Here is a 13,369-nt window from a genome sequence, read left to right as displayed (position 1 = left end):
CTTTTATTGAAATGTCCCTATTCTTAGAAAGACAGAAGACTATTCAAGTGCATCGGGTGTAAGGACCTTCATCTTGGAACATTTATGTAATATCTTTGTGATTATTATTTTATTCCCTCTGTCCTCTGTTCAAATGTGAAGTATCAGCAGGCCTTGCCTGATATACCTCATCATAAGAAATCTAAGAAAACCCAAATAAACCTAAATAAACAAGCCACCCTCCACTTTTAAACTTGCTCACCTCCTTGCCTGCTTTATTTAATATATGCCCACGTATATGTCCATTTAATATAGCACATATTTGCTTATTTATTAGTTTCCATTGTACAGTATTCTTATCACAGTTTTTCCAGCCCCTATACACACAATGCTCTTGACTAGACTATCCCATAACTGACAACATATTAGTCATATCAGTAAATATTAAGTCTTTGAGATTTTAAATTTCATTCAAGAATATATGTTTGAACGAGTTAAAAAAAAGTCGAGAGCTCTAAGGAGAGAATCTGGCTGAAAATTTACTCAATTATATATTATGCCCTTTTAAGGCAGTCCTGGTCTCTAGACAGAAGCTTTTTTAACTTTCTTTAGTGATAAGACATTCTTGGGAGAACAAATAATAATTCAACTACTACAGATGTCATGCTCTAATATATGTTAAGTATACAAAGATAATTAAGACAATAAAACATAACCTTATACTCAAAGTCATAACCATCTCATAAGAAAAAAGATAAATGATGAATGAGATGATTCTATATGTGTTAGGGTAGAGGGAGAAACAGTGTGCCCTGTGAGCCTAGGAGAGGTTCACCTAAATCAACAGTGGGATGGGGTAGCCAGGAGAGTTTAATGAAAAAGTTGTGGCCTTGAGCTAGTTCTGAACTCATACAGCTTATACTAATATGTTTATAGAAAACCAGCTGGCCAAATGTGAGTTCTAGAGCTAAATTCAGCCAGAGGGTCTCAGGTGTAGTAGGTAAGCTTTCAGCAGCCACATTAAAGTATTTCCTCTGGAGATAGCTAACATAGCCCTGAAGCCAGATGCACCCCTTTCTCACTTTCCATTTCTTGTTCTCTTCTGTATGATGCTGTTGATAAAACCCTGATGTCAGAGCTGTTGCATGTGCCTACCAATGTCTCATCAACTGTTGGTTTCACACGAATCTGCATCTTGCTGATCACTGAGATCGTCAAGAAAACATGCATTTTGGGACTTTCCTGGTGGTGCAGTGGTTAAGAATGTGCATGCCAATGCAGGGGACATGAGTTTGAGCCCTGGTCCGGGAAGATGCCACATGCCGCAGAGCAACTAAGCCCCCGAGCCGCGACTACTGAGCCTGCACTCTAGAGCCTGTGAGCCACAACTACTGGAGCCCGTGTGCCTAGAGCCCGTGCTCCGCAACAAGAGAAGCCACCACGATGAGAAGCCCGTGCACCACACGAAGAGTAGCTCCTGCTTGCCGCAACTAGAGAAACCCTGCGCGCAGCAACGAAGACCCAACGCAGCCATAAATAAATAAATAAATAAATAAATAAATAAATAAATAAATAAATAAATAAAACATGCATTTGGCCTTAGTGAAAATACTCAAGTGTTATCTGTATGAAAGTTTATAATAACACATGTGTTTTTTGATTATTAAAATATCTGTCAGTTATTTTAAAACACAAACTTGTATGAAAAATTAAAATCAATATCACTAACCTGAGATCACCCTCTTATCATTTTCCAAATATAATAACAGAGTAGTTCCATTTTTATGCTGCCTTTATTCCACTTACTATCACAATAGGTGAAAATATTTCTCAATATTGCTTTAAATGGTATTCATTTGGTACTAATAAAGTTGAACTTTTTCATAACTTTTTGAACATTTGTATTTCCTTTCTTCCTCTGTCCACTTTTTATTGCTGTCTTTACATGTTTTTATTGGAGGCATTTTGTTTCGTTTTGTTTGTTTTAAGATACTGAATTTTGCTATATATTTAGAATTGTGTGTGTTTATATTGTTCTTTATCTTTAAATTTTATTTACAGTATATTTTTGGCTCAGAAGCTTTACTTTTTTTTCACTTTTTCTTCATGATTTAATCTTTTCCTTTAAAGCTCAGAAATATTTCTCTCTAGGCCATACCAATACACATTTACTTTTATTGTCTTCTTTATTGTTTTATTAAATGATTTAATTCTTAACTTCACTGGGAATTTATTGTTTTATGGAATGAGGTAGGGATCAACCTTTTTTTATTGAATAATGATTAACTGGCTGTCATAGCAGTATTTATTGAATAAACCACATTTCTCAAGTGAATTCAAGTTGTCTTTGGTACTTATAATCCTTTGGTCGTTTCCATGGGAATCAGAGAGGAGACAGGTCAGTTGGAAGAGTAGATCTAGGTGTTACCACACTCAAAACGCTAGGCTGAATTTTTAGATGGATTCACATAATACTGTGTTCTCACTAATTTCACAAACATCTGCAGGTAAGGCTTGCTCATTAAACTGTTCAGCCAAGTGACTGAATTAAAAAAAAATTCTGTTGCAAAAGCTTAATGAAATTTAATAATGAGGTAATTTAAAAACTGATTTCTATGAGGTTTTCTCTTTTAAGAATAAAAGATAATATTTGAAAGGTTAAATTACATCTTTTTTTTTTTTTTTTGCGGGCCCAGCCGCTCCGTGGCATGTGGGATCCTCCCGGACTGGGGCACAAACCCGTGTCCCCTGCATCAGCAGGCGGACTCCCAACCACTGCCCCACCAGGGAAGCCCCTAAATTACATCTTTGATGTCCAAGTTGAGCCAAAGCTTTGATTTGTAAATCAGGTAGGAAAGCGGAAAGTACTTCACCTGTGTTTGCAGGTAATTATATCCATGAAAATTCAGCTGGAAATCTCCTGATGCATTACCATATCAAAAGACCTGGGGAGAGGAAATTGCTTAGATACCTCAACTAGGAAACAAAGATGCAGACTACTAATTATTGGAAGTTCCTTAAACATGCTGAAGGCTGAGAACTCTTTGTGTGATCTGTGGGCCCTGTGAGTGAGTAAATCTACAAGCTCTTTTCTGAGTGAAGTACTATGTTGCACTCTGAAGCCACACTTGCATGAAATTCCTGAAAGTTTTAGAAATAAGGATGGATGAAATAACACTCTGCTAATAGTCAGAAGACCTGGTAGTTAAGAGTTGTGACCTTGTAGAAGTTGTTTAGTCTCTGTGCTTCAGTTTCCACATATGAAATATGAAATGCTTTACAGGATGGTTAGGATTAAATGAAGTCATACATGTTAACCTTGCCATGAAAAGAACAGATTGTTCTCCAAAGGCAAGACAAACTGCTTACCCTTAGCAAGAATCATCATTTACATAGCATCTACTACATGCCAGGCACTGTGCTAAGCAATGCACATAAATGGATGTATTTGATATTAAAACATTTTGTCAGGTAGGTACAGTCATTGCCCACATCTTACACATGGGGAGGAGAAAATGAGGCACAGAGAGTTTGAGTAACTTGACTAAGTTACTGTAACCAGTGAATGACCAAGGTCTATGGCCCCAGACCTTGCACACAACAACTAAGCTATTATGTCAAAATCTACAAGATTTGTAAGTGGCATTCCACTGAAAAGACAGTAGCCATATTTACTTCAAAAGCATGAGGATGCTTCTGTGGCTAAGTGCCAACAATATAAAGACTATTTTGTACAACCTCCAGTCTGGATTGTCACTGTTTTAGATCACTGAAACATAAAGGCATTTAGGGATGTTTTAGGGGTAGTGATGAAATCACCACCATGACTGTATAATACTTAAACCTAGATGTGGATAAGGAAGGGGTCTGACATTATTAGTCCAGGATGGAGTTGTTTGCAGGAGTCACTCCAATCCTGCTTGAAGGTAAACCTTGAATTTACAAAGGCAGAGCTTACTTTCCTTCCAGTGATAGCTCAATGGTAGATACTATATGAGAATGGAGGAAAGTCCAGTGCTGACCAATATAGGCTTTCAGGTTAAATTAGACTTCAGGGACAACTCTGAATCTTACTAGATGTGGGAACTATGGCAAGTTATTAATCTCCTACAAGTCTGAGTAGTTTGTGTGTAAAATGGAGCTGATGATCGCTATTCCATAGAACTGCCATACGTGATATGAGCGACACTACAAGGACATTCCCTAGTATATATTATGATATGACACATTGAAATTATAATGAAGTAATCACAAACCAGGCATACAAAATTGTAGTTAGGCAGCCATTTAGGATCTTGTCCCAGTCATGTCTCTGTACCACTGAGAACTTGAACTTTCTTTGAACTGTACCAGACCCAAGGACACCACCAGCTGTATTCAGAATAACACTTGCCAAAGGCAATAATGGTCTCAAGATTTCACCATGTAACTACACAACCATTTCAAACCCCCTTTCAAACCCCAACCTTACTTAACAAGCACCCTTACTTTTTGCCAGCTCCAATTATAATTCTTGATAGACAATCCATGCAACTAACAGCGACCTTACGTTTTTTGCTTTATGTCTCCCTCATTTTGCAGTCAGGCAGAACACAATTCAGGTGCTTTTTGAATCTGTGTCACCTGGGCTGCAGTCCTAACAAACCCCAAATAAACACCTTTTATTTCAATCAGGTCTCCACTTCTGAAATTTTGGTTAACTATCATTTGCTTTATAGTATCTAGAAAAGAGGAACCTGGATCAGTTAAAAAAAAAAAGAAGCCAGGCTCATTTCTCATTTGGTTAAGTGTGGTTGAATAGTTTACTATTTGTAATAATATTTTGGATATCTTAATGGACATAAAGATTGCTGAGTTGTTAATCCTTCCCTACCTTTTTGTCCACAGTAGGCAATTTATTTTAATGCCAAAATATTTTGTGGTTGATTACTAGATTCCATTGTCTGAATTTAAATTATTAACTGGGCACTTTAGGCTGGTTAACCCAAGTGAAATATGATAAAAGTAGTACTTATGCAAGGGAGTTTTGAGGATTCAGATAACACATGCAAATGATTTGACATGGTACAGTGCACAAAATAAGTTCTCTCTGAGTATTGGCTAATATCAATATTATTTTTACTCTTTCATCTTTCTTTACCTTCTCTGTTGAAAGACCTAATAAATTTAGATGTCTTTGATTAAAATGAATTAGCATTATATAATCATATATTGAAAGAATCAGAGATTAAAAGGATCTTCAAGATTATATTCTTGTTTATAGATGGAAAACCTGAGGTTCAGAGACCCACTGCAACTTGCTAATGTCACCCAGGCAAGTCAGGGGATGTTGGGATGTTACCCAGAACCACTGAGACCCAGAGGCCTTTCAACAATGCATTTAACAGTATTTTCTAGAGACTCACATAAGGAAGTTTTGCTTCCAATTCTTAAAATCTTAGACTTGGTGACATTATAGGTCCTAGTGCCCAAGGGAGAAATGAATCCTCTTGTCCAAGGGAAAGCTAATGATTGTTCTTCAATAGAGGAATGAAAGCTATGCCTGGAATCCATAGGATCATTGGTTCACAACTCAGTACTTCCATAACCAAAAATAATGGTACATGAAAAACTACAATACAAAAAAGAGAACACCATAGAGGACTTTGAGCTGCAAGCAATGAAATTTATCCTATCAGGTTAAAAACCTCTACCAGCTAAGATCTAGCAAAATGTAAAAAGAACAGAGAAAAATAAGTGGAATAAGGCTCTATGATTATCAGTCTAATTTTTGTAACCAGCTACAAAAGCAGAGACCACACGTGGGTTTATTGTCCCCACTCCCACCCCATTCCCACACACAATCTCCTCTCCTGCTTCCCCATATGTAGAGCACAGATGGTACCTAGTTTTACAATGGGAATTCCAATAATGGTATGACTGAACTGATCACCCTACAATGATACAGTAGCTGATAGGACTCTCTGATTCCCCTGCTAGTGACACAGTGTTGTTAGCTTGTTTTTTCATATCTAAAAGAATGACAAGAATGGATACTGAGTGGGAAAATGGATTTGTTGATCCAGTTCCATTTTTCACAATTCTTTTTTCCCCAGATTTATTGAGATATAATTGACATATAACACTACATAAGTTTAAGGTGTACAATCTAATGATATATGTATACATTATAAAATGATTACCAAAAACTCACATAGCTACCAATTGTTTTTTCTTTATGATGAGAACTTTTAAGATGTACTCTCAGCAGCTTTCAAATACACAATACAGTAATTGTTAACTTTAGTTATCATGTATGTTACATCCCTAGAAGTTATTTATCTTATAACTGCAAGTTTGTGTTTTTTGACTACTTTACCCAATTATTCCACCTCCCACCCCCATCTCTGGCAAACACCAATCTCATCTCTGTTTCTATGAGTTTTTTTTTCTTTTAGATTCCACATGTAAGTGAGCTCATACAGTATTTATTTTTCTCTCTCTGACTTATTTCACTTAGAATAATGTCCTTGAGATCCATCTACATTTTTGCAAATGACATAATTTTCTTCTTTTTTTAAGGCCTAATAATATATATGTTAGATATAAAACATTTCCTTTTGTTTTCCTTCATATGTCATCTATGGATGGACATGTAGGTTGTTTCCAGGTCTTGGCTATTGTAAATAATGCTGCAATGAGCGTAGGGGTGCAGGTACCCTGCTTGACCATGGGTACACAGACAGTGGATGTGTTCCTCTCTATGACCACAGTTCCTAGCAGATGCATACACTCCCATGGCCACAGACATCATCAGACTGGAGAAAATCTGTTCCCTTCCACTATCCTTCTGGTCATCCAGTTGGGTGACAATGCACCTTAATGTAGCTAGTTCTTGAATGCTTAACCAGCCCTTATTGACCTCCTTTTCTCTCTCCACATCTTTATAAACAGTTCCATCTTTAAACCTTTGCAATTAATTTTTTGAGTGTGCCATATTTTTCTTTCCAGGGTCCTACCTGATTCAACAGGGACCATTTTTAGAGGACTGACAAATGACAAATAATACAATCAGAACTGGCAGTAGAGAAGGCAAGCATGGTATAGGGGAAAAAAGACCTTGGCCAAGAGTTTGGTCCCTAATATATATCCCTTCTTAACCATTTATACCACATTTCAAGTGAATAGAGTTCTACACATATATCTATCTTCTGGCCTGACTGACATAAATTATCCACTTCCCTCTACTTGCTGAAATCCAGTATATGCCCACATTCATTCCAATTTCTTCTAGTCTCTTGATAGGGCTTATATATTGATGTGAGAGTCTCCAATGATGCAGTGAGGATCCTGAGCATAGTTTGATAAATACAAGGGAAGTATTTTTAATTCTTAACAAAGGGAAGATATTAGGGAAGTGATGTTTTAGGAAGATTCAGAGCTCTTCCATTTAACATAATTTTCCCCAGAGTACTCAGCAACAAATCTATTTATGATAACAGTAACTAAATAATTTTTGAACGTTTAAAGGTAACATTTAGAAGTTTGTAACTTATCAACTAAGAGTATCTACAATTCAACTGCTGATAAAAATGTCATATTTCACATGAGAAATACAGAACCTTTAAAATGAATCCTCTTTACTGATAAGGCTTCTCTCAATTTCTCTTAAAAATATACTTTCAGAAATTTTTAACAAACACCAATAAACAAGATGGAATTAATACTTCATGATTCTGACTTTTTTTTAATATTGAAAAGGACATCTTTATCATTTTCATGCCAAAAGCAACTAATTAAAACATATTTTTTTCTGCATAATAAAATACGATGATATTATGGGCTAATATTCTACCAATAAGTTAATCTGTTATCATGTATTGTAAAAATTTTTTTAAAAAGTCTATGTGGATATGTTTTTATATTGTCCAGCTGAGCCTGAAATGAACTTACGTGTCTCCTCCATCCCCCCTTACACCCCCAAAAAAGGTAGGAGGAGGGTAGAAACACACACAATACAAAACATCATTCTTAAAATCTGAGAACTGCAGGATCATCTTGTTTATTTAATTTAAAAATAGCATTTATTACAAAATAAAGAATAGCATGGATCTGATAGCCCTTCATTTATACCATGGCAGTCATTAGTGCACTTTAACTTACATGTGTTCACGATATTCATAGTCCTTCTTCCTTCAAAATGCTGGGGCTTTAAATTACTGCTCAAGAGCTAGGAAGTAAGATGGGGCTATTAGATTTAGTATCATATATTTTCCCAAGTGGTATACACAGCACTGTTTAAATATGTATGCAGCCTGTTTTAGACTGTAATCTCTTTTCAGTTATTTATACCACTGACGGGCTTTAGATTCTTATTCCTGACACTATAATTTAATGCCATGGCACAAGCTCGAGATTTACAGCTTCCACTGTTGGCCAGAGAGTTCCATTCCACTTCTCTGATACAGTGAATTCAGGGGAGTTGCAGAAGGGAATTTCATCAGCCTTTTTTTCTTTCTTTACAATAAATTTTTGTAGACTCAGTGTTGATTCCTTTGCCTTTAGAGAAGTGCTCTAACTCTGAATTTTGAAGCCCATTTTGTAATCCCTGATTTTCCAAAATTGGCATTCCACTGTATTTATCTACCTAAGTTCACACGTCATTCACTGAAGGTTTACAAGACCATGGACAAACCATTGGACCTCTGTAAGCATCCATTTTTTCACCTGTAAAATGGGGATAAAATATCTACTTCATGAGGTTGTTGTTAGAAATAAATGAGTTTTTGCATGTGAAGTACTTAGAACATCATCTGGTACATAGCAAGGGGCAATGTAAAATAGCATTCAAAGTGTGGGTTGTGAAGTTGGAGGCTATGCACTACACAATTTCAGGGACCTCCAACCCACAGATCACGATGAGAATGGTGTCTTCTGGAATCATTCAGTGTGGTAGCCCTGGCTTTAACCAGAATTTCAAGAATGTATCCCAAAGAAAAAAAGTGCAAACAGACCAGAGATGTATAGGGAGTTGTGTGTGTAAGAATAATCTGAATAAATGAACAGAAACAATTTAAATGTTTACTAAAAAAAAGATGCTTAAATAAATTATGTAGCATACAAAGAAATACATACTCTGCAGCTGTTATAAAAGAATGCAGAAAGATCTGTACCAACATTCTATACATACTATAATATGTTAACTGACAAAAGCAAATTGCAGAAGTGTATGTGCATCAAGATTTAACATTTTTATTATATAGTAAGCATATAGGGAAATATTGAATACTGATCCTAAACTATTAACCAGTGATTATACTGAAGAGTGGAATTACAGAACATTTCCCTTTATAAGTATCAGATTTCTGTAATTTTTTAAACAAAAATATTACTTATGTAGCAAAAATGTCAATAAATACATATCTGATAATATATAGTATTTCTATTTGTCTTAGTCCATACAGGCTGTTAAAATAAAATAACATAGATTGGGTGGCTTATAAACAACAGAAATTTATTTTTCACAGTTCTGGAGGCCAGGAAGTCCAAGATCAAGGCACTGGCCGATTCAATGTCCTGCTTCCTGGTTCATAAATGAATGTCTTTTTGTTCTGTCCTCACATGACTGGAGAGAAGAGGGATCTCTCTGGGGTCTCTTTTATAAGGGCACTAATCCCATTCATGAGCTTTCCACCTTCATGACCTAATCACCTCCAAAAGACCACCCATCCAAATATCAACATGTTGAATGTTAGAATTAAACATATGAATTTTGGTGGGGATGGGAAGGGGGACACAAACATGTAGTTTATAGTACTAGTGACAACCTTTTAACTAATACTCATTACTTACCAGGTAAAGGCCAAGACCTTCATAAACTATCTACTTCCCTACCTGTCCGGTATCTTCTATCATTATCCATATTGCCACAAATTCTCAAGTTATAGAGAATGATTGTAGTTCCCATTAATCATATCTTTCGACTGATGTTTTCGTTCATGCTGATTGATCTGCCTATAATGCATACCTCTGTGATACACCTTATTGTAATTGCCTATTTGTATATACAGCCCTCTTTGCAAGTTTTGACCACTTGAGAAAAGACAACTAACAGAAGGGCTAGAAAATAATAATCTCTCAATAAATGCTCATTAAACTAAAATGAACTATACTGATATTTTGGGAGAGTTGACAGGCCAAGATGAGCTCACACACACAGAGAAAATCTAAGCAATATATGTTATAAACTGAATATTGACCAGTATATCAGTAGGTTGAAAGAAATTTGTTGCAAACCATGTTCAATCGGGCAATATATGATTTTTGTTAAATACATGTAATTATAATAATTCAGCACTTTTGGGTGGTTAATATTATAATGGTTTGTCAGATACATGCAAGGATATAAATAAAGAGCGCAAATTGTTACATTAATACAAGATTGAGCAGATAAGTTTCTTAAATAGAGTTACAGACCACTTACAGATAAGGCTGGGGATAAGAAAGGCACTAAGAGGTGGAAGATGGGACAGAAATAATGTAGGAAAATAATTAGAAAGAAATAATGTTGCTTTAAAGGAAGAAAATGTAAGACAGGGGATTGAATTTGAGATTGCTGATGTAAAACAATAGAGAGGAGATATTTTGTAGAATGTTCTTGAGGATCTTTTAAAGTACCAGCAGAAGCTTTTTATGGTAGTGCTTCATCTCTTTAAATGGATCGATTTAAATGGAAGCCATGTTACTTGGGACTATTTTGATTACTTCTAATAAAACCAATTCTAGCTTCATTTGATAATGTATCTATCTTCCTTTTTTGTTTTTAAAGAACAGCCTGATCAAGGATGAGCTCTCTTAATTTCAGATCCAAATTTATTGGGAAGAGCCAATTTAGCCAACATAAACCAGATGTCCACTTACATTTATTTAGCTGGACCAAGGAGGTTCAATAATGTTTTTAGAACATTGCTTTTAAGAATTCACAGCTGTCACCATGAAGTTTGAGATAGATGCTGTTCACAGAAAAATGTGGGCAGAAGTAATTCCAATTGATGTTCACTGCTACACTCAGAAAGAGGTATGAAAAACCCCAGATTTCTCTTGGATTGCTTTTTTGTAAACATTTATGTATCCATTCATTCATTCCTTCATTCACTTATACAGCCAATCATCTATTCATTCATTTATTCACTCTCAAACTATGTTTGATGGCTGAAACTGTCATGAATGCTATCTATAATCATCAAGACATAACCTTGGTCATTTAAAAGAATACAGACTGGCAGGGGGGTATAAACATTTTGGTACAAGTTAGAAAGTGCTATAAAAATTTATTGGTATATGTCTTCAAGCTGTCAGAGCACAAAGGACAGCTTATTAACTTTGACCAATAAAATCTGTAAGGGGTAATATTTGAGCTGAGCCTTAAAGGATACATAGGAGTTTCAAGAAGAAAAGGGAGGAAAAAAATAACATGTGCAAAGCCTTAAAAGAAAGAAAAGGCTTTATAAGTTTAGGAAATGGAGAAGATATGGCAGGAGACAAATATAGGGAGGTGGGTTGATCACAGAATACACAGGCCTTAGTGCAACATGTTAAGGAGTTGGGATTTGTCAAGGATTAAAAATATCTTTAAGAAGGGGAAGAACTTGATTAAATCAGTGTTTAGAAAGAAGAAATCTGATAAGGGTGAGGGTGATTGGTAGTGAGATGGTATGAAAGCAGGGAAAACAAATAAGTGGCTTTTATAAAAGCTTAGGTGACAGATATAAAAGTCTAGACTGAAGAAAACGTAGTATATAATTTCTCTTAGTAATTAGGTTTTTCACCTAAAAAAGAAAAAAAAAAGAATACGGAAAAAAACAGAGTTCTGTGACTGATGAGGTGTTTCCCTACATCTGTGGCCTAATTAATTAATTGCTCTCTGATAGATATTTAATTAAATAGTTGTAGTGATCTTTGTAAAGGATGTGGAACAACCAATTAAAATTTTCACTGTGGCCTTTCAAAATTAATTAACAGTTAAATGTCACAGACTAACCTATATCACAGATATTTAGACATAAGGGAAAAATAATGTTTGGATTTGGGTGAATCATAGTATCTAGCCTATATTCGTATCTCATAGGGAAAACAAAAAGCAATCAGAGATATATTACAGACCAGTGTTTTTCAATAAAGCTTTCGGTGATGATGAAAAGTTTCTATATAGATGCTGTCTAATATACTCACTTCTACTTGTATATGGCTAATGAGCATTTGAAATGGACCTCGTATAACTAAGGAACTGAACTTTTAATATTTTATATTTTTATTTAATAGTAATGAATTTAAATACAAATTTAAATAATCACATGAAGCTAGTGGTTACCATATTGGAGAGCAGAGCTACAGACCATGAGAAATGTGCAGGTTCAGTAGGACAATACTGCAATGTCTAGTGTGGAGAAGGCAGCGAGAGGCAGCAGGGGAAGAAGAGGGTGGAGGCTGGGGATGAAATTTATTCTCAACACAACTGGTTAGTAAGCTGTGACAACTTGGAGAAATCAGTTCACACATAGACGTTGGTATCTTCACACATACTGGCAAGTGATTAGCCATTTAGGCGTCATGTTTCCATAGAAATAAAAGCAATCTGTCACAATTCGACTAAATAACATAGCATTTAAGAAAATGGCTTGGGACTTCCCTGGTGGTGTAGTGGTTAAGAATCCGCCTGCCATTGCAGGGGACACAGGTTCAATCCCTGGTCTGGGAAGATGCCACGGAGCAGCTAAGACCACGCACCACATCTACTGAGCCTGCACTCTAGAGCCCATGAGCCACAACTACTGAAACCTGCATGCTCTAGGGCCCGTGCTCCAGGGCCCGTGCTCCACAGCAAGAGAAGCCACTGCAATGGGAAGCCCACGCACCATAAGGAAGAGTAGCCCGGCTCGCCACAACTAGACAAAGCCTGCGCGCAGCAATGAAGACCCAATGCAGCCAAAAATAAATTAAATAAATAAATAAATTTATATTTTTAAAAAAGGCTTATTTTCCTCGTTGTTTCATTAATTCTTATTATGAATTCCTCTATTCTTCTTATAAAATTACTCTAAGTGTGAATTTGAGATATGAAAGTCAAGAATGTGTATTTTGGGCAGGTTGAGAAAGGGGAGGCAAATGTGTACACTTGGTGAAAGCTGTTTATTTTCAAAATAGTAATTTATGTATACCTGACTTTGTAATTGTCTTTTATTGCCTTCCCTTTATTGTCTGTTACCTTCTGTAATAGCAACCTCCAAAATGACTTTCAGTGATCCCCAGTTCCTGCAATTCACACCCTCCTTTTATCTCCTTGCACAGGTAAGCAGATTTGTGAATCTGGCATAAGTAATCTGTGTGAATATGGCAGAAGTAATGGAAATTC

Source organism: Delphinapterus leucas, chromosome 7 (genome assembly GCF_059928025.1).
Source record: "Delphinapterus leucas isolate spDelLeu-1000000601 "Yukka" chromosome 7, BTC_Dleu_Yukka2, whole genome shotgun sequence".
NCBI classification, from domain to species: domain Eukaryota; kingdom Metazoa; phylum Chordata; class Mammalia; order Artiodactyla; family Monodontidae; genus Delphinapterus; species Delphinapterus leucas.
Note: the sequence above shows the minus strand (reverse complement) of the source record.